Source organism: Lutra lutra, chromosome 4 (genome assembly GCF_902655055.1).
Source record: "Lutra lutra chromosome 4, mLutLut1.2, whole genome shotgun sequence".
In the NCBI taxonomy this organism is placed as follows: Eukaryota; Metazoa; Chordata; class Mammalia; order Carnivora; family Mustelidae; genus Lutra; species Lutra lutra.
Window position 1 is genome coordinate 55614283 of NC_062281.1, and position 22761 is coordinate 55637043.

Consider the following 22761-nt stretch of genomic DNA (forward strand, 5'->3'; position numbering starts at 1 on the left):
GAAAGAAATAGTAGGAAGTGCTAGTTTTCAGCTTCAAAATATCAAATATTATAACTGTCTATTATTTTATGATTTTAGAATGCTTTTATGTGCATTACCATTTGAACTTCATCATGAACTCTGGGAGCTAGGCATGATTACCATCATCACTTTACAAAGAAAGAAATTTAGATTTAGAGAAAATAAATGTTTTGTCTAATATCACACAGTTGATACGTAGCAAACTCAAGACTCAAGGTGAGTTCTTCTGACTCTAAATCTTGTGTTCTTTCTTGTATGTTATGTAATCACGGATTTACTTTTAGAAAGTATTAAGTTTTCCATAGAATCAGGTTTTTAATGGAACACTTTGCAATCAAATATTCTTTTGTCCCCCAATCAGACAACTAATAGAAAACATTTTACAGAGTATGAGGAACTATGCCACTACAAAGAATTTTGATCTTAGTAATGACTGTTTTAAACTGATATTATTAAAATGGCTATGCTAGTAAGTAGGAAAATAAAGAAAAAATTCACTTTTCCCACAGTTTTGCTGGTCTACCAGAAGAGATGCCAAATGAAGATCAAGCCTCCCAATATTTAGGTCTCTTGAAAGAGTTATATTTTGCAACTATTATTTTTTTGAGGCTGTGAGCTTCATGGCACTAAATGTGTTTATAAAGAGGTCAGAAAACCACTCGTTCATGATTTGGCACAGATGCATTTTTGTGGTTTAGGAAGAATAACAATATCAGTAGTTTCCAAACTGGGCCTCTCAGTGGTACACAGGTTTGGGCCCTTGTCTGGAATCAGGGGGTCACTGAACCCTTATCTGTGAGTTGCTTTTAAGGATTCTTTTAATTCTATTGTTCTCTCTTTATATATTAAGTATTAATCCATTTTTAAGGACAAATAATATTTTTAATAAAGCATATATTCAATGATTTTCAAAATGTTATAGTTTTTGACATAGTAAACACAGAGAGGATCTAGACCTGATTTTCTTTATTAAACTAATATAATGCATACTCTAATAACCTGATATTTAGGGGAGAAATGCTTTATTCTTTCAGCTACTGTTCCTCATAAAATGATCACCCCTAACTTCAAAACGTAGTGAAGTCTTATTTAATTTTGCTATGCCCTAGTATGGGGGTTTAGGACACTACCAAGCACTCATTCCTTGCCCCAGAGTTTCTTAAATTACCTGTCCGTAAATCTCAGTGTGTAGCTGCATTCAGTTCCCATGGCAATATACTTGATGTCAGTTTATGTTTGAGAATATTCAGGTCACTTGAAAACCAAAAGATGTGCCTAAATGCAATAAATAAAGCAAATGTGAAGTGGATGTTTGAGCATTATTATTTATTTATTGTTAGTTTTGTAGAATATAAAAGAAGAAAATCGATTGACAGCAGACTTTAAGATGTCTGCAGAGGTCTGGGCTCAGGTTTACAAGCCAGGAATGAGACAATAGATTTTTGATCCTGGAGATGACTAACAGTTTGGGTTGGTTACTGCTAGAATAAGAAAAACTCTAGTTGTCTATGGCATATTGAGTTTATCAGATTCTGTGATAATTTACATTCAAGAAACCAAAGGCAGAAACATGAAGAGCAGGTTGAACTGGGCTAGCTGAGGGTTTGGCGACCACAGGAGGCAAGATCTCTATGTCTGTCATGAAACTTGATAATGGAGCATTACATAATGAATGTCTTATGAGGGAACTTGGGTATGGGTGGGCACCGGGCACATGTATCTAGAGCTGTAGTCACCACAGATATCGATAGGAAAGTCACATCTAGAATACACCTTTACACACATGGACTTTTTTTTATCCCTCCAACAGTATCCCTACTATTTTTTTTTTAATCAAGAGATAATTTACATATGGTGAAATACACATATGATAAATGTAGTTCTTCAGTGATTTTTTACAAATGCATCTACCTATGAATTTATCACCTTAAACAAAATATGGAACATTTCCATTGTTCTAGAAAATTCTCTTGTGCCTCTTTCCAGTAAGTGTCCTTCTTCCAGAGGCTGATTAGTTTTGCTTCTTCTAGAATTTAATAGAAATGAAATAATGTAGTTTATTTTTTAGATATGGCTTCTTTATCTCAGCAAAAAGTTTGAGATTCATCCATGTTTTTCTGTATATAAGTAGGATATCCCACTTAGTGGCTGAATAGTATTTCATGGTTTGGGTATACATAATTGGATTATTTATTCTCCTACTGAAGGACATTTGGGTTGTTTCCAATTTGGGACTGATACTAATCAAGCTGCTCAAACGCATTTATGTCCCAATATTGGTATGGAAATGTGCTTTTGTGTTTCTTTCATCCAAGTGACATTGCCAGGCCATAGGAATTTTATAACATAAACATATATGTTTGACTTTATAAAACATTGCCAAAATAATTTTTGCAAGTTTTCCAAAATGGTTGTACCATTTTAGGCTTTTGAAAGCAATACTTAAGAGTTCTGAATGCTTCACATCCTCATCAATATGGCATGTGTCATTCTTTTCAAATTTAGCCATAGTAGTGAGTGTCCAGTGATGTCTTTGTGGTTTTCATTTGCATTTTTCTGATGACCAAAAATGTTGAGCATTCTTTTTGTGGACTTATTGGTCATTTGTATATTTCCCTTTATTAGCTATCTGTTCAAGTCTTTTCTTAACTTTTATTGGTTTGTCATTTTTTTTAGCAATACAAGTGTTCTTTATATATTTTTCATATAGAACCCTTCTTCAGATATATGAGTTGTGAATATTTCCTTTCAGTCTGTGTTTCATTTATGCATTTTCTTGACTGGGTCTTCAGAGGATTAGCTGTTTCAGTTTTGAGAAAGTCCAATTTATTGATTTTTAAATTTATTTTCTGATTTCTGTGTCCTACTTGAGAAATCTTTGCTGTCCCCCAACTTTTGAGGACATTGGCTCATGTTGTCTTCCAGGATAGTACTTTCCAATAGAATTTCTATTTGTCCTATCTAATATTGTAGCCTTTAGCTATCTATATTGGTAAGTAAGCATTTGAAATATGACTAGCATGACTGAGAAATCAGATTTTAAGTTAAATTTCATTTTAATAAATTTAAATTAAATTTTTCATGGCCACATGTGGTTAGGAGTAACTATGTTGGGCAACATAGTTCTAAAAGTTTATAGTTTTAACTTAAGTACACTCCTTCTTAAGTTATTAATTTTCTTATTTGAAACAGTGATAGAATTCAATTTTCTCTTCATTTGTTTATCCAGTTGTTCCAATACCAATAAACTGTGTTATCAAAAACAAATAGCTATCTATGTACTAGTCTATTTCTGGACACTCTATTCTGTTCCACTGATTTTTTGTCTGTCTTTATATTCAAATACAATATTGACTTGATTACTGTAAGTTTGTATCTCTACCTTACAATCAGTGTGACTCTGTCAAATTACTTTTTGAGGTTGTTTTGGCTTTTATAGTCCTTTGCAATTTTATATAAATCTTAGAATCACTTCTTCAGTTTCTGTAAAAAAAAAGTCCTGTTGGAATTTTGATTGATAAGTCTTTCATTCATAGACACTGATGTAAAAAAATTCTAAGATACCCCTTTTTATAGCCTTTATTTCAACTGCTCAGTGTATCATTTTGTAATCAAGGAAATACTAAGTAAAATTCTCAAGGCCATGGCAGGCTAGGATTTTAACCTAGATATATCTGATTCCTCAACTCGTACTTTTTATAACAATTTTTCTTGTCCACTTATAAAGAGATGATTTATTGCAAATGTTCAGTTTTCTCACATGAATAATTTCAAGGGAGATGATATAAACATATGTATGTTAATATATAAAAATATGTAAATGTATCAAAATGTCAGTTATTATTATTCTTGCAATGTCTATAATTTTATCCCACATCTTTCTCCCATTCCATATAGCAGCATAATTTCTTATCCTGTTACAGGGAAACAATTTGAGCTATACTCATGGTCTTTTAGTTTCTCCTCCTATGTCTATATGCAAGCGTACATAACTACTTTCATTTTCACCCCTTCTTTCCTGAGTTGTTGAAGAGATTGTCTATCCTGCCTCCTTCCTACTCACTTTTGCAGAATACACACACACAAATTAGATTTCATCAACATTTAAAACTTTTTCTTTTCAAAACACACTGTTAAGAAAATAAAAAGGCTGATAATACAGTGGAAAAAATATTTGCAAAGCGTATATAGAACACAGACATATCTAGAATGTGCAAAGAACACTTAACTGCTCATTAATATAGGACAAACATCCCAATAAAAAAAAAAGGATTTGATAAATAAGGTCAAAAAAGACTTGAACTGTTACTTTACTGTATTATATATAGACTATTCTACGTATGATATATATATGATATGATAATATATATGATAACATATGATCATATATATATGTAATTGATGAATGTGGTGTACATAATATATATATTCTATGGTGTGTATACATACATAAATTCTATGATATATATAGAATAAATATTTAAAAACGCTTAACAAATTTAGTCATTTGGGAAATGCAAATTAGAACCTTGAGAAATTCCCACTACACATGATTAAAATATCTAAGATTAAAAGGATTGACTATATAGCAAGTGTTGAAGAGGATGTGGACCAACCGGAACTCTCATCCATGTACAATGACGTGACCACCCTGGAAAACGGTCTGTCAGTTTCTTAGCAAGTCAAGCACACATTCAGTCAGTCACTATGTATTGACCCAAGAGAAATTTGTATACTAATTAAAAACTTGTACATGACAATTCAGAACAACTTTATTTGTAATAGACAAAAAGTGGAAACAACCTCAATATCCAGCAATATGTAAATAGATACACACATGATGGTATACTCCTATATTTCCCACTAGTGATGTCATGATCTAAAACTTTAAACAAACAAAACAAACAGACTTCTATGACTTGGTCCAAATAAAACCAGAGGTGACAGCTTAAGTTTGGGATATTTCTCCTGTAACTGGGCTGATACGTTCCTACAGCCCAGCAAACTCTTATGCTCTGAGATGCTGCTTTGACATCTCCCTTTGGCAACGTTCCCACTCCTTGATCCCATAACAAAGATGATCATTGCCTGCTTTGGACCACTCTTTTAGAGCCTGTTTATCATATTGAGTCACTGACAATTTTGTAACAAAGACTATATCTTCTTTGTCTTGACTTCAATTTCTCTAACTACAAGAAAAAATAGATAAATGTGTGAACACTTATAGAAAAGACACCGCAAGTGTTTTAGGGGTGAGTGTATGGCTGTGTGTAACTGAGTTGACCCTTCTGTTCTGCTTAGATGCTTTAAGCTTGGCTCAAGTTTTGCAGGAAAGACATGGACTGAACTTAAAATATTTTCTAGAGTATAAGAGATTGTTTCCTTGAAACAGGACATCTTGTGAAGGTCAGAGCAATAAAGAATTCTGAAACAGTAGAGTAGCCTTACATAAAATCCAAGGTGATAAATGTCATTAAAAAGCCAACTTGTTCTTCCAGCCTGGCCCTGTGGGCTGTGTCTTATCAACATCCTAGGGCTCTGGTTCTCTTCAGTGGTACAGTAGGTATCTTCTAACATTTGGCTTAATAATTTGACTTCTAACCTATTGAGACACCAATAGTTTTGAGAGTCTGATGAAAATAAGGGAGCCTCTTTTTAGCAAAAGATTTTTCTAGGTATACCCATAATTTTATACATAATCCTGGGGACTTTGTTTTTCTACAAACCATCATTATAAGAACTCTGCATCAAATATTAAAAGGATAATACTTTATTTGGATAATCAGGAACATTTAGGAGAATTTATTAACAAAGTGTATTATATTGTGGTGACTGATATAATTACCACAAATTTGTTGCTTCAAAACAAGAGAAATTTTTTTCTCATAGTTTTGAAGGTCAGAAGTCCAAGTTAATATCTTTAGATTGAAATCAGGGTGTTGGCAAGGCCACTTTCTGGAGTCTCCAGGGAGAGAATCTGTTCCTTGCTCTTTCCCAGGTGGCTACTGGCACTCCTTGGCTTGTGGCTATATTTCTCCAGTCTCTGCCTCCACAGTCATATTGCCTCCTCTTCTGTCTGTTGTAAGGACATGAATGAGGGCATTTAGGCCCACCTGGATAATTCAGGATAATCTTTCCATCTCAAGACCCTTTACTTAATCACATTTGCTGGCACTTTTTCTTTATAACATTTACAGGTTTAAGGGGATATCTTTAGGTAGCCATTAGTCAGCCTACTACACAAAGGAACTATTTATAAAATGGGCAAGGTCTAGTAGGAAAACCACATTGGGGTAGTCCAGAAACCACTGGTCAGGAGTAGAGGCTATGCTTCAACCCTTAGGCCTGAAAAGACAAGAGGAAGTGTGGTTACTGGGACCTGAAAAGACAGAGCCATGGAGAGAAGGCTCCTTGAGAGAAAAAGAGTGCTCCTTCCCTCCCCACTTCTCACCACCAGCATTTAAGGAATACCACCAGCTTTAGGCAAATTTGAAAGGAGGGAGTCAGGGGAATCATATCCTGACAACACTCTGCCTTCTCTCCCATCTGGTTTCCCATCAGTTGAAGCCAAGTGGAAGCCAGTAGGCACAGGTATCCATTGATTGAGTCTATAGACGTTAAACTCTCACAGAGGAGAGCAGGGTAGAGAAGTGTGGAGAGTGGATCTAGAGGGGCAAATGGAAGATACTCAACACTCAGTAATTGACTCACAGGGGAGCATCGTTTGTGAACAGTTTTCAGGCAATTACTTTCCTTATAGAAGTGTCAGCTTTGAGCATCAGAGCACTTGAAGATCCAAGTCTTTCTCTAGGTATAGCTCCTCAAAGTACCTGCCATTGTTATTAAGACACTGGAGTGCTATTAAGAGCCTGGAGTTCTGTCAAAGCAGAGATTTTTTTCTATTTTGTTTACTGACTCAGACCTAGAACAATTTCTGGAGCACAGTATTTGTCTATAAATCCATATATTGTCTATTTGTTGACTAAATAAAGTAGAAATACAGTGTACAAATACCTGATGGTCACCCTCCATATTGGTCCATACTTCCTACCAGATATTTGTTCTCCTCCTGCCCTCTTGGCCCAATAGAGCTGCAGTTGCTCCATGAGACTTTGCTGCTCTACTCTCCAAGGAGATAGTCCTTTGGTAATGACACAGTTCCCCTCTACACTCATATTCCTATTGAGGGCCGGGCTCTTTTAACTCCATTGAGCACAACTGCCTAATTCAGGTAGATTCAGGTGCTTTTAGAATTGGTTCCATTAAATGAAATCTTTGAAGGAAACAAAGAAGGCAATTTCACTTATAGGGCTTTGTGTGACTACCTTTCACTTGGAATTCTCTAAGGAAAAAAATCAGGAATTGGGTTTATTAAGATTATTGGCAGAAGCCTGTGGAGGGGGATTCCCATGGTACCACAGTCTAGAGAAGGACCTAGGAAAGGAACCACCTCTGATGGTAGAGTGTTGCAGAAGCTCACATGGTAGATTCAAGAGGGCACTTGTCCCTGGCAGTTGGGATGCTCCTGAAGGCAACTGTGGGGCTGACAGAAAGCTCACATGCCACTGGGTCTCTGTGATGCTGCCAAGTCTCTCCAGGTATGTGGGCCCATTAGAGCTCAACTGCCTCTATATCATCCGCATTCGTTTCTAAGCACTGCAGACTCTTAGAGGTGGAAGATGGGGAACCTCTTTCGGTAACCTGCACTGCCATCACCATCAAGATAAAGATCTTAGAATACTGAAGACTTTGTGTTAGATCCTCTTTCTAACTGCCTGGGCTCCTCCACATTTATCCTATCCCTCACTTGTATATACACCTCAAAATGAGGCCAATTGTTTTCTGTCATTCAGCATCTATGTATTAGTGTTGCCTACCCCTTCTGCCTCAGACGGGGTATCTGTCAATTTACTTAGGATGTTTTAACATCCAAGACATGTGAGCAATCCCATATTTTTTCTTGACCTAAATTAATTAATAAGCTTCTACTTTTATAGATTGGGAAGTAGTGTATTGCAACAGACACATACATCCCCAAGGACACGTATCTGAGTTTCACCTAACACTGAGAACTTAGACCATTTGTAAACATAATCCATCTTTCTGAGGATTATCACTCCTCTTAAATTTTAATATCATCCATAACCCAACATGGTGTCTGCCCTTACTCCTGACCCTCACCTAAATCCCAGTCTCAACCTGTTCTGAGTGAGTAAATGAATTAAGGCAGAAACGAGTGAATTGATTGCCAAGCCTTAAATTCTACGTGGACTTGGACCATCATTCCCAAAGGGGCTGCTTAACTGGGTTCATAGATGTAGATTTTGGCAACAAGTTTTTGAAGGATAAAAAGATGGACTTAGTATTCAATGCAATGATTTCCAGATTTAAAATAATGTTTTTCTCCAAAAAGGCCAAAGAAGGGTCAGGGCAGCAATATATTCCTTAAACAGAAAAGTAGTCTTGTAGACAAATCCAGGATGATAAATGCCACTCTGAGGTTAACTTTATTACTCTTCTAGGCTGACCTTGACATCTTTTCCTGCCCAGCATTGCCCTTGATTCAAGTGGACTTGTTTTTTTCCCGTTTGGTGTTTGGCATCCCAAATACATGTATAAATTGCTATACTAGAAATTAAATCCCATTATTCTGGCCTTTTTGAATTCAGTAATTGTTTTTGAAAATCTGAACAAAGTCACTTTCTTCCCAGAAAAAATGCATATAAATACATCTACACACAATTGTGCCTACCATTTCATAGATTGCAGTGATCCAAGGACCCCATATGTAGAAGCCATGAGATATTAGAGATATTACCTACTTAAGTGACTGGCCTTGGAAAGGGAATCTATTGATGGAACATTCTCCAGGCCAGTTCTTATTCTGAAAATGTCAGTTCTGGGCTTGCTTTCATTCAGTGAATATTCTTGAATCTCTTATATCTGTGGTCACCCAGGCCCCATGTCTTTAGGTAGTCTATAGCAGAATCATCGTGAACTATTTGGACCACACATACTTGAAGCTCCCCATTAGGTGTAGCTCTGCAGAGGGGTGTTCGATTTGCTTTCCAGAAACAGATGTTGCATGAGTGAGATAATTAAATCAGTAGGTGATTAAATCAGCTGCTAAGCACCTCATATCCATGTGGACTTAAGTAGGCTGCTTTCTGACCTCATACACAGATACACACTCACTATGAGGTGTTCATCGTTGAACAAGAACCCTTTAGATTCATTTATGCTGTATCATGCACTCCACTAGAATAGATAAAGTAGTAATTACAATGATGTTATGGCTTAGAAAACTGAAGTATTGATCATACAGTGAATTTCCCAAGAATGCACCACAAATTTATGATAGCTAAGATTAAGACTCTGCTTCCTGGCCTCTCAGAATCCTCACCTCTTTCACTAGTGCTCCTAGCTGTGAGCTGAGCCTCCGCTCCTGACCCCCCAGCCCGCCTCAGTCCCCAGAGGGCACCGCAGTTCCTCACCGTCATGCTGTCTGAGAGAGAACATTTCAGCAATGCTCCATCTCACCCCCACCTCACACAGACTCCAGGGATGGCTCCTTTATCTACACTGGGCAGTTGCTCCAGCAAACAAGTTTCAAATGCTTTTAGTTTTCTTGCACAATAACAGTATTTCCCCTTTCTCCAGAGCTCAGAGGCAGAGTTCCACTGCTTAGCTGGTCCTTCATCGCGTGTCTCGTCACCGCTGGTCTCTCCAGCGCCAGGTCTATCTTGTGCCCTCATCTTTCCTCCGAGGCACACGTTCTGTGGATACACATCTATTTTGTTGGCTGGTTGGTTTGTATCTGTTTTATAAAATGTGTATTGTTTTGTGCATTTGTTTTTAATGTTTACGAGTTGTGTCGTATTATTAGTGTGCTAAGTTAAAATAATCTAGTGACAATGACAGATAACCCCCAACATTTTGGTGACAGAACACAATACGATTTCTTGTTCACACAATGTTGTCGTTGGGTGGTTCTTCTCCAAGTGATGATTCAGGAATCCAGGCTCCTTCCTTCTTATAGCTCCTCCCTCTTACACGGGGCTCCCCGCCCCCCCCGCCCTTACATTCAAAACAGCTAGAAAGGGAAAGGACCATGGAAGATCACCAGGTGTCTGTAGATATATTTGTAATCCACCCTTTCACCCTCATAGTCTCAGGCCCAAGTGCTCATAAAAGATTTCTTCTTTGCCACTAATTCTTCATTCACCGTGGATACTGGGCCCAGGCTCTACAGAATACATAGACCGATTTTGAAGTGCAAGACTTTTCCAGAATATATCCAGTAGTTGAACAAACTTCCAGTCATGACTTGTCTTTAAACATTAATTCATTCAACAAATATTGCTCTGAGCTCATTTTTTTGCCAAGTCCTATACTAAGTCCCTTGAGGAGAAAAAGGTTGTATGTGGTAATTGTACATACAAAAAAAGCAAAACCAAGGCAAAGCAACAACCCCCCGCAAGCCAAACAACAAAACAACAACAACAAAAAAAACCAACAAAAACACGATTTAATGAAAAAAAAGAAAAAAAAAACACGATTTAATGAAGGTATTAAAAAAAATGCTGCTTATGCATAGAAGAGGATGTAACTAATTTTGATGAAAAGTCAGAGAAAGGGTGATACTTATTGCATTTAATTGGGGAGGAAGGAGGGAAGGACATTGCGGAAATAAAGAATAATGTTCCCAAAAGCCTGAAAAAGCAAAGCAATATGGGCATGGGTGCAGCACTGGAGGCGCCTGACAAATGTACAGGGCATTAAAGTCAGGTTAGCAGTCTGGACTTTATCCAGACTGGAAACACATTCAGGCTTTAGAAACAGCGTAAGGGTTCAAGTGCAGTTTTGTAATTGACTTGAACTTTGTAAACTGAAATTTCCTCATTTGCAAAATTCCTTTGACGGTAATTCCTGATTTCCATCTGGCAGTCTCATTGCAAAGCTCAAATAAAGTGATATAAAATTCTCTTGTACAGTTTAAAGTTGTTTACAGCCAAGAATTTTTATTATAGTTTGTATCCCTCATTGGGAAATACACCCCCCAGGTGAGCCTTTGGCTATTATTACAAACTCCTACATATTTTATTAATTTTTATCATGTGATGTTTTCATGTCCTTTTTCTCTTTCATGTCTTTTTTCTCTTTTTCTCTGTAACTCCCATATTATGCAGCATGAAACAAACATATAGTGTGTATCAATATACATCTTCATTTGTCAATTACCCTTTAAAATAACAGATAATGACCATACAATAGATAAACATAGTCTTGGGACTATGGTGGTCTGTCAAAAAAAGAAAAAAAGAAAAACTCTGCTAATTACAAGGATACCTTAACAATAGGAACTCAGTGGCTGTGTCATGGGTTTGAGTTAGAACATTCAGGACCCCTATCCTCACAAGATTTGTCAGAGCAAAGAGAGGATCCCAGAAAGACCACAAGATAGAAATTAAGAAATACAGGGATAGAAAGTAGAGGGTCTGGGAAGATGGCATACAGGTAGAAAAAGCATCTTTTAGGATTACAGAGGTCAGAAGGTACATTTTATAGTATTACTCCCTGCAAGAGTCATTCAAGGGGTTAGAGGCAAGCACTGGAAAGCTTGGTGAGTGTTACGTCCTGACTCTGGGAGATGTAAGACTATCAGGCATAGGCCACAGGGAAATAAGGCTGGGTCTGGCCCTTAGGAAAGGCTCCATGATAGGAACATGGAAAGAGCCCAGCGGCTAGAGTGAGCCTGAGGCTAGAGCCGTCCTAGCAGACCCTCTGGTAGAACCAGTTATCCATTTAGAACAAACAGGAAGCCATAGGGCTGGAAGAAGCACCAAGCCTGTTGGCAGTGCTCAACCCCCTAGGCTGTAAGGTTGAGGATCCTTTTTTTCCAAACTCCCTGGCAACCACTGCAAGCTTAGTGGTTTATGAAAAGTTGAAGTTGTCCATGGGCACAAGTTCTACAAAGTCCACATAAGCCTCTGGGAGGCAGTGAGGCTACTGGAACTAAACCTGCCCGGACTGTGCACCTGAACTTTATTGTTGGGCTGCTCACTCCATCTCTTCATCATTTATGAGTGGCCTTTAAATATTATTTTCTCAATTAGATTGTCTATACCCAGTGTTCCAATTCTGTCTCATTCACTTAGTTACTCATGACAATCTGGCTTCTTCTAGCAACTAAGCTCAAGCTTTACTCAGAAAGTTGCCTTTAGCTTCCAAATTGTGAAATGCAAGAGATATTTTTCTGGACATTTTGCCCCAGTTGGCACTGCCACTTATTTTCATTTATCTTCTCTAAGTTTTCCTTCCTCCATGTCTCCCCTTAGGTCTTGGGGAGGTTTTCTGCCTTACAATACACTCCCTTGGGTGGTCACCTAAGTCCTAGAGACTTAACTGTAACTTACCTACCGACTACTTATCAGTCTCTTGGACCTAAAGTTTCTAAAGACCTTCAGACTTGTGTATTTAGTTTCCTATTGGCCAGTGTAACCAGCATGCCTCTGGGATGCCTGTAATGTAATAATTTCTACCAGTTTCAGCATTCTGCTTTCTGATTCTGTTTTCCTATAGAAGCTTTACCTTATTTGACAATATTACAAACACAGAGTCACCCATGGTATGAGCATGTTGACCAGGTATGCCTAATTGCCTACATTTTTTTTTCACTTCTCCAGTTCAACACAGAGCCAAACCCTGCTGAATTTAACTCCTAAATATTGTGTGACTTTGTTTCTTCTTTTTAAAAAATTTTTTATTTCTTTTCAACGTAACAGTATTCATTGTTTTTGCACCACACCCAGTGCTCCATGCAATCCGTGCCCTCTCTAATACCCACCACCTGGTTCCCCCAACCTCCCACCCCCGCCCCTTCAGAACCCTCAGATTGTTTTCCAGAGTCCATAGTCTCTCATGGTTCACTTCCCCTTCCAATTTCCCTCAACTCTCTTCTCCTCTCAATCTCCCCTTGTCCTCCATGTAATTTGTTATGCGCCACAAAAAAGTGAAACCATGTTATTTGTTATGTTCCACAAAAAAGTGAAACCAAACCATAATTGATTCTCTCTGCTTGACTTATTTCACTCAGCAAAATCTCTTCTAGTCCCGTCCATGTTGCTACAAAAGTTGTATCCTTTTTGATGGAGGCATAATACTCCATAATGTATATGGACCACATCTTCCTTATCCATTCATCCGTTGAAGAGCATCTTGGTTCTTTCCAAAGTTTAGCGACCGTGGCCATTGCTGCTATAAACATTGGGGTACAGATGGCCCTTCTTTTCACTACATCTGTATCTTTGGGGTAAATACCCAGTAGTGCAATTGCAGGGTCATAGGGAAGCTCTATTTTTAATTTCTTGAGGAATCTCCACACTGTTTTCCAAAGTGGCTGCACCAACTTGCATTCCCACCAACAATGTGAGAGGGTTCCCCTATCTCCACATCCTCTCCAACACATGTCGTTTCCTGTCTTGCTAATTTTGGCCATTCTAACTGGTGTAAGGTGGTATCTCAATGTGGTTTTAATTTGAATCTCCCTGATGGCTAGTGATGATGAACATTTTTTCATGTGTCTGATAGCCATTTGTATGTCTTCATTGGAGAAGTGTCTGTTCATATCTTCTGCCCATTTTTTTATCTGATTGTCTGTTTTGTGTGTGTTGATCCTGGATATCAACCTTTTTGTCTGTACTGTCATTTGCAAATATCTTCTCCCATTCGGTGGGTTGCCTCACTGATGAATATGGATGCTAAGATTCTCAACAAGATCCTAGCAAACAGGATTCAATAGCACATTAAAAAGATTATCCACCATGACCAGGTGGGATTCATCCCTGGGCTACAAGGATGGTTCAACATTCACAAATCAATCAATGTGATAGAACAAATTAATAAGAGAAGAGAGAAGAACCACATGGTCCTCTCAATTGATGCAGAAAAAGCATTTGACAAAATCCAGCATCCGTTCCTGATTAAAACGCTTCAAAGTATAGGGATAGAGGGAACATTCCTGAACTTCATCAAATCTATCTATGAAAGACCCACAGCAAATATTATCCTCAATGGGAAAAAGCTTGCCGCCTTACCGTTGAGATCAGGAACACGACAAGGATGCCCACTCTTACCACTCTTGTTCAACATAGTATTAGAAGTCCTAGCAACAGCAATCAGACAACAAAGAGAAATAAAAGGTATCCAAATTGGCCATGAAGAAGTCAAACTCTCTCTCTTCTCAGATGACATGATTCTTTATATGGAAAACCCAAAGACTCCACCCCCAAACTACTAGAACTCATACAGCAATTCAGTAACGTGGCAGGATACAAAGTCAATGTACAGAAATCAGTGGCTTTCTTATACACTAACAATGAAAATACAGAAAGGGAAATTAGAGAATCGATTCCATTTACTATAGCACCAAGAACCATAAGATACCTGGGAATAAACCTAACCAAAGAGGTAAAGGATCTGTACTCGAGGAACTACAGAACACTCATTAAAGAAATTGAAGAAGACACAAAAAGATGGAAGACCATTCCATGCTCTTGGATCGGAAGAATAAACATTGTTAAAATGTCTATACTGCCTAGAGCAATCTATACTTTTAATGCCATTCCAATCAAAATTCCACCGGTATTTTTCAAAGAGCTGGAGCAAATCATCCTAAAGTTTGTATGGAATCAGAAGAGACCCTGAATTGCTAAGGAAATGTTGAAAAACAACAATAAAACTGGCGGCATCACGTTACCTGATTTCAAGCTTTACTACAAAGCTGTGATCACCAAGACAGCAAGGTACTGGCATAAAAACAGACACACAGACCAGTGGAACAGAATAGAGAGCCCAGATATGGACCCTCAACTCTATGGGCAAATAATCTTTGACAAAACAGGAAAAAATATACAGTGGAAAAAAGACAGTCTCTTCAATAAATGGTGCTGGGAAAACTGGATAGCTATATGTAGAAGAATGAAACTCGACCATTCTCTTACACCGTACACAAAGATAAACTCAAAATGGATAAAAGACCTCAACGTGAGACAGGAATCCATCAGAACATAGGCATTAACCTCTTCGATATCAGCCACAGCAACTTCTTTCAAGATAGGTCTCCAAAGGCAAAGGAAGCAAAAGCGAAAATGAACTTTTGGGACTTCATCAAAATCAAAAGCTTCTGCACAGCAAAGGAAACAGTCAACAAGACTTTGTTTCTTCTTATACATCTCTTTAAATACTTCCCCAGTTGAATGGCAGTCTTACTTTTGAGTCTAAGCTTAGTCATTATGCTATGCTGAGTTCTCAAAGTTCATTTTATACAATTAAAGATACACATACAGAGCATTGTTATTTATTATGCATAGTTAAAATACATGTTTGTAGATGTGTGGAGCATAGAAATATATATACTAAATTTATGGTAGTGGTTGCCTACATAGGGAGAGTGGTATTTAGGATCACAGAATGAGTGAGACTTTGAATGTATTTTGTTTTGTTCTATAAAAAAGAAAGTTGAACTTGTATAACAAAACAATTGTTGGTTTTACATGGTGATTAAGTTTTCATTAAATTAGTTGTGGTTCTAAGATTTCTTAAAAAGATACTAACTTTTAAGTAGGTTGCAGAACAAATGAATAGAATATTACGGTGTTCATTTTGTAAAAAAAACTAAGGCACAAAAATACACAGTGAAATGTTAATGGCATGTCATTTTTGGATGGTAGTATTTTGCAGTTAGGTATTTTTCCCTTTGTGCTTTGAATAATTGTAATTACAAAATTAAAATAAAATTATTTAAAAATAGTGATTAAGTTATGTTTCCACAAAATGCTTAAGTGGTAAATCCAGGTAGTCTAACTTGAGAGAATATAATTGTAAGTGCATCCTTTTACCACCTCCTTAACAAAGGCTTCTGAATCTTTTCTATCTTCTTCATTCCCACTACCTTTTCCCCAGTTGAGACTTCAATACATCTCTCCTAAGAGTAACAATAGCCGTGTAACTAGCTTCCCCATTTCTACTTCATTCTCTCTAATCCATCCTGCACACAGTTGCTAAGTTGTCTTTCTGAAGAGCTAGTCTCTCTGTGCCACTTCACTTCCAATAGTCTTCAGGAGAAGTTTCAAATCTATCAGAAAGTACATGAGCACCTTCTTGGTCTTATTTTTGCCTTAAGCCCTTGCCATCTCTCTCTTGCAAACTTTCTACCTGGACTCTTTTCTCTAGATAGCAGTTTTCCTGTAGCACATTAATATGAGTGACCTGCTGCCTCCCCTTACAATGTACTCGTTTCCTTCCCTGGCCCCCACCCAACCTGCTACCCCTTCAGCTTGGCTGACTCCTGGTCATCTTTTAGAGATTAGTTCTTTTATGGAAAGTGTTTGCTGAGCAATCTCAGCCATCCTTAGCTAAAACAGTGGCAACTTTTCTGTTATCCTGTGGCCTGTATCCATATTCCTATGCTTATCCTTCTGAGATTAATCACTGATTTTTCTGTTTCTCTGTACTAGGGTACTAGGGTACTAGGATAGTACCCATCCTAGTACCCACCCTAGTACTTGAGTATCTGATGCTGAGGCCATGTTTAGCATTTTTTTGAATGAGTGAATATGTTTTGCTTCTTGCTATCTGCTTAGACTGAACTGAGAAGAAGACAGCCCCCTGACCCCTTGGTCCAGGATGACTGGGCAAGCATGCTGGGGAGAACTTCCTGCCTTGAAAATCCCAGCTCTGCATGACTCAGCTTCTGACTGCTCTTGCTTCAGATCTTTCTAGCTTCTGCAGTGCATGAGAGAAGTGACCTACATTCAGAATCATTTTATAATTCAAGAATTAACTCAAATGTCTAAAAGGAAAAGAAATTATCTCAGTATAGGGAAACATCAGTTTTCAGGAAGCCCACATAACAAAAATGAAGGATTGAGGAAGGAAGAACTGCTGACAACAACAGCTGAGAAAGTAGGACCATTTAGACAAACTTTCTTGGAAGAAAAGGGCAGTCAGGGAATCTGGAATTTTCTACTTTCCCCACATAGCTCTTTATTTGAAAATGACACTTTTGGTCATCACAGGGATATTCATTAATCCTCCAGTCACCACCATGGATACCAAGCCCGATGCTGGGAGAGGCAAGGACCCCAGTGAATATCCAGTAGTGGGATACGTATTCGTCTCAGGGGCTTTCTTGCATTCATGCGGGCTTTCTTCATTCGAGAAACTTTTGTTTTAAACCTTTGCTCTTTACCAAGTCTCAGGCTAGATTCTGGAGACTTAGGTATAATCAAATGTCAGTCTCTGCCACAGACTTTTCTTCTCCCAGCTTTTTAAAGTATGGCAAAGAAACAAATAACACAAAATTCGCCCTTCCAACAATTTCCAAGACTAGAGTACAATACTGTCCACCATATGCACATTGTGTAAGAGATGCCCAGAAACCACCCACTCCCACTACCATCCCACGTTAGTGAAACTCTACAGCCACCCAACAAAAATGCCCCACCTGCCCCTACCCCTAGTTTCTGGTACACCATTTGACTTTCTCTTTGATCATATTAGATACCCCATGTAAGAGGAATCATGTAATATTTTTCCTTCTGTAAATGGCCTGTTTCACTTAGCACAGTGTCTTCCAGGTTCATCCATGTTGTAGCATATGACAGGACTTCCTTTTTTAAGATTGAATAATATTCATATATATATATATATATACACACACACATACATACACACCATATTTTATCTTTTCATCCATTGATGGCTGTTTAAGTTCTTCTACTTCTTGCTTATTGTGAATAATGCTGCAATGAACATAGCTGTGCAACTACCTCTTTGAGATCTTTTTTTTCAATTCTTTTAGATGTATACCCTAAAGCGAGAATGACAGATCATACAGAAATTCTATTTTTAATTTTTGAAGAACTCCCATACTATTTGCTATAGTGGCTGAACCACTTAACATTCCTACCAATGGTGCACCATTTGTCTACATCCTTATCAATTGCCAACACTTTTTGTGTGTGTGTGTGTGTGTGTGTGTGGATAATAGCCATTCTGGAAGGTAAGAGGTGTCTCATTGTGTCTGTGTGTGTTTCAAAGATTTTATTTATTTATTTGAGAGGGAGAGGGAGAGAATGAGAGGGGAGAACTGCAGAGGCAGAAGCAGATTCCCCACGGAGCTGGGAGCCCGATGCGGGACTCAATCCCGGCACTCCAGGATCATGACCTGAGCCCATGGCTGTCGCTTAACCAACTGAGCCACCCAGGCACCCTCTTATTGTGGTTTTGATTTGCATTTTCTCTGGTCATTGGTGATGCTGAGCACATTTTCATATGCTTAATGGCCATTTGTATATAGCCTTGGAAAAATACCCTTATATGTGGGAAGTATTTCAGTATCTTACATACTCAAGTAATTATTTTTTTAAAAGATTTTATTTATGTATTTGACAATGAGAGAGAAAACACAAGTAGGCAGAGTGGCAGGCAAAGGGAGAGAGAAAAAGCAGGCTCTCTACTGAGCAGGGAGCCCCATGCAGGGCTCAATCCCAGGACCCTGGGATCATGACCTGAGTCAAAGACAGCCACTTAACCAACTGAGCCAGCCAGGTGCCCCTACTCAAATAATTTTTTACCACAACTCCATGAGGTGGGTGCTTTTATTATTCCTGTTTTTTAGGTAAAGAAACTGAGCACAAAAAATTTAAGTATTACATTCTTTTAACTTTACAACAACCCTATGGCAATAGTTACCCAAGGCAGGCATTTTTACTACAATTAAAGAGAAGGAAACCAAGCCAAAGAGCCCTTAAGTGATTTGCCTTTGGCCTTGAAGCGTAACTCTTCCTTCCATGATATCGTGATCAATAATGGATGGAATCTAAAACTTTCTAGTACTTTCACTTTGTATAGATTCTTCTGAAGACCTTTTTAAGCACAGCTGTCTCTGCAGAAAGGACAAAGATCACTGGACATTAGCAAAGTAAGAATGCACATTACTGATCTCTTGAGTTATAGAAAGAGATATACATACACATTCTTCATGAAGCAAAAGAGAACTTGAACCTCAGATACATGCTGAGACTTTGTGTTAGCTTCAAGATCCCCTAGGCCATAATGCCCATACTTGTGGACAACTCTTGCTGTTTATGTCTTTTCTACAGGAAGGGATGGATCCATGAGCACATTCATGGCTACTCCAACTCCTGGTCCAAGCTTCCTGAGGCTGAAACCTAATCCTGTGGTGGGCACAAGGGAGGAGCCTAGACTTAGATCAAACAGGCTCCTGGAAGGGTGCTAATGTGAAGACTCAAGCAAAGTTCCAAAGGAAATGGTCCAGGGTTGTGATCTTTTATTTGCTATGTGAGGTTAGGTTCCATCTCAGAAGCAGGACATAGTGCAATGGAGCATAATGCTAGAGCAGGTCAGCAGCCACATGACCTTTATCTCTCCTATTGTTCCAGGATTCTTCACATTCCCAGTAATGGTAATGAACTAGTTCTGCAAGAGTACTAAGTGGTCTCAGCTGGGGAGATCAAAGGGCTTCTAAACCCTGGAAACAGGGGTAATGGTATTCACCCTACCCAGTAGTTTAGGGGCTGCAAGGTTTTCAAATGAAGGGTGTTGGTTCAAAACCTGTAGAATACTTCTGGCAAAATCTGGAATTGACCCCTGTACAAGGAGGGCAGAAAGAGACTGACAAGAGAGTCAGGCTAGTGCAGATTGGTAGAGAGCTGTTTTAATAAGCAAGGGAACTTATATACAAGGTCTGTCTTTGGTGGCCACAAGATAAGGAGATCTCAGTACCCGTCCACCAAAAATCTTCAGAGTTTACATAAAGGCCTTAATGGGTGGGGTTCAGTCATATATCTAGTCCAGGGGAGTCTCAGTGACACATCAGTCTCTTAAAGCTGAATCCTTGACATGGCTCTTAGTGCTGGAACAGTGGGCAGGTCATACATTCCAAGGACAAGGAGCCTCTGATTGCCAGGGGTCCAGCTCACAAGTCAACTGGTGGTCGTGTCCTCTCAGTGACTTTCTCCAACAGAGTTATAAGTGGGAACAATTAGGCTGCATATGAACAAAGGAGTAAACATTCACTGGTGCCTAATTCATGTTTAAGATCTGACTTTCAGCTGCTCGTTGATCACTTAGTTTTTGATTATTTGGGATCTTATCTCTATACATTATGGTGGGACAATATACCACAGGCTGCATCTGGCAATTCTTTATATCTCATCCACCACTCAGAATAGAGCTTTGTTTTTCCTTGTTCAAACATGCTGCTTTTGGTTTGATTTCATTTTCATTTCCCTTTCCACACAGTGCCATGCATTCAAGGGCTATTCACAAGTCAGTAGAATGTTTTCCTTTGGGAGATGACAGAGATTGGTTAATTGGGCTGTTGCATGTCTCCCTTAATCTCCTTGATCAGTAATATTTGGTATAGAATTATATAAATCTTTCCAAAGAAGAGCCTCTACTCCCTGTCCTGATTTCCTTACCTCCCATTTACTTTTTATTCTTCAGGCTCTGGTTCCCACCCCAGCCACTCCATTGAAACTGTTCTAAGGCCACCATGACCAGGTAATTACAAAACTAAAATGACATTTTGGGTACTTATTTACTTGGTACCTTTGTTTCAGTTGATGCTGTCAATCACTCCAAACTACTCTCCTGGCTTGTAAAATCCCAGATGCTCCTAATACGGTAGCTGATCTTTGCCAGAATTCCCCTCTTCCTCCACAATCCATTTAAGATGTTGGGAAAATTCTTTCCATTTTGCACATCCTTCCTGACTAATCTTATCTCTTTCAATATTCTCCAAACTTTGTTGATCCCCAAATTTACATCTTCTAGCCTAGATATGTCTAATAAAATTTAAACTTGTGTATCCAATTGCTGCCTGTATATGTCCTCCTGCCTGTGTGAAAGGCAATTAAAATTTGGGATTTCTGGACTTAACTTACATCTGTAGTCACTCTGTGTGTGTGTGTGTGTGTGTGTGTGTGTGTGTGTCTGAGAGAGAAAGAGAGAGAGAGAGAGAGAGAGCTTTCTGGTGTCTCTTCTTATAAGGACTGTAATCGTATCAGATCAGGCCCCCACCCTTATGTCCTCATTTCACCTTAATTACTTCCTTGGAGGCTCCAGCTCCAAAGACAGGTACAATGAGGGTTAGGGCTTCCGTATTCATCTGAAGCTGGGGGACACGAACATTCCATGTATTACATGGCCAATTTTCAGAAGTCTGTGCAATGGTAATCATGAAGCTGAATTGCCATGAGAGCTGACCTGTGAATGCTAACCAAAATAAGAAATGAAGTCAGAGCTAGAGACAAGCCAGTCCTAAGCATAAAGTATGGTGAGCCATGAGCTTAACTATTAATGAGAAAAGGGCAGGAGAGAGGAAGATAAAATGTGGATTTCATGACATACATAAACTCCTATTTCTGTTCCAGCTTTTTAAACTATGACTGGGCTGGCCTATTTACTACTTTGTAGGTGTGGAAATTGAAAGCACTTCTTTTTAGTGAACGATATGAGAACACCATCACGTCTATACCTACTATGCCAGTCAAACTAATAACTCAGTTCAAGTTCTTTAATATGTGACTAGATTAATAATTAAGAGTATGGAATCAATGTGTTTGTGCTGAGAAAGCAGACCTGAGCAATGGATTTAAAATAAAGAATCAGCTAGGATGTCCTAAAGTCTAACTTGGGGGGAAAAAAAAGATTCCAAGAAAAAAAATGTGTAGAGTACATACAATCAAGAAAGAACACTCTATTTCTCTTGTGTTTGAAAATTGTAGCAGTAGGTCTGACTCTTTTTTTTTAACCTAACCTTATTTTTTTTAACCTTTTTTGGTCTTTGATTTATTTAGAATAAAGATGTTTATGGTAACAGTTCATTTGACATTATTTTAATGATTGGAATTCATGCTTCAATTTCTCAAACAAAATTAGGTCCTTTGTTCATATGTCTTCAGTTTTATTTTCAGTGTGGACAATTATAATAAAAATGCAAGTAGTGTCTACCATACTGGACATTCCTATCAATGTAGAAAGTTCTATTGGACAATGCTTCTGTAGAGAAAGTAATGCCACACTGTGTGTTAGGAGGTCTGGGTCCATTTCTCAGTTCTATAACTTACTAGCTTTAGCAACGTTAGAGTTCGTATCTATCAACTTCAGTTTCCTCAATTAAAAAATGGACATTATAATGATAACCTCCTTCAGAAGGTTTGGAAAACTGAAAATAGTTGGCAAAACTGATTGGCATATTATAGATACTTGATCAATCACATTACTCAGTGGTTAAAAGCATGTTTCAACTCTGGAGCCAGATTATGTAAATTTGGATCTTGGTCTTGATACCACCACTTATTGGCTCTGTGACCTAAGTCAAATTATTTAATGTCTTTCTGTTTCAATTTCCTCATTTGTAAGACAACAGTAACAATCTATGGGTTTTTAAGAGGACTGAATATATAAGTACATGTAAAGCTTCTAGAACATAGTAAGTACTCAATGAATATTAAGAAGGACAAAGCAATGATTAGTTCAGAATATATTAGAATATTCTTGACATCTAGACCATTTAGGATTGGGATTCTTAACCTACTGTATTTTTAATGAGCTTCAAAGAACCTAGTACTCTGAGTTTAAATGAATTTAAACACGTATACATTATGTGCATTTTTCTGGATTTCTGGTGTTCATCCATTTCTTCATCTG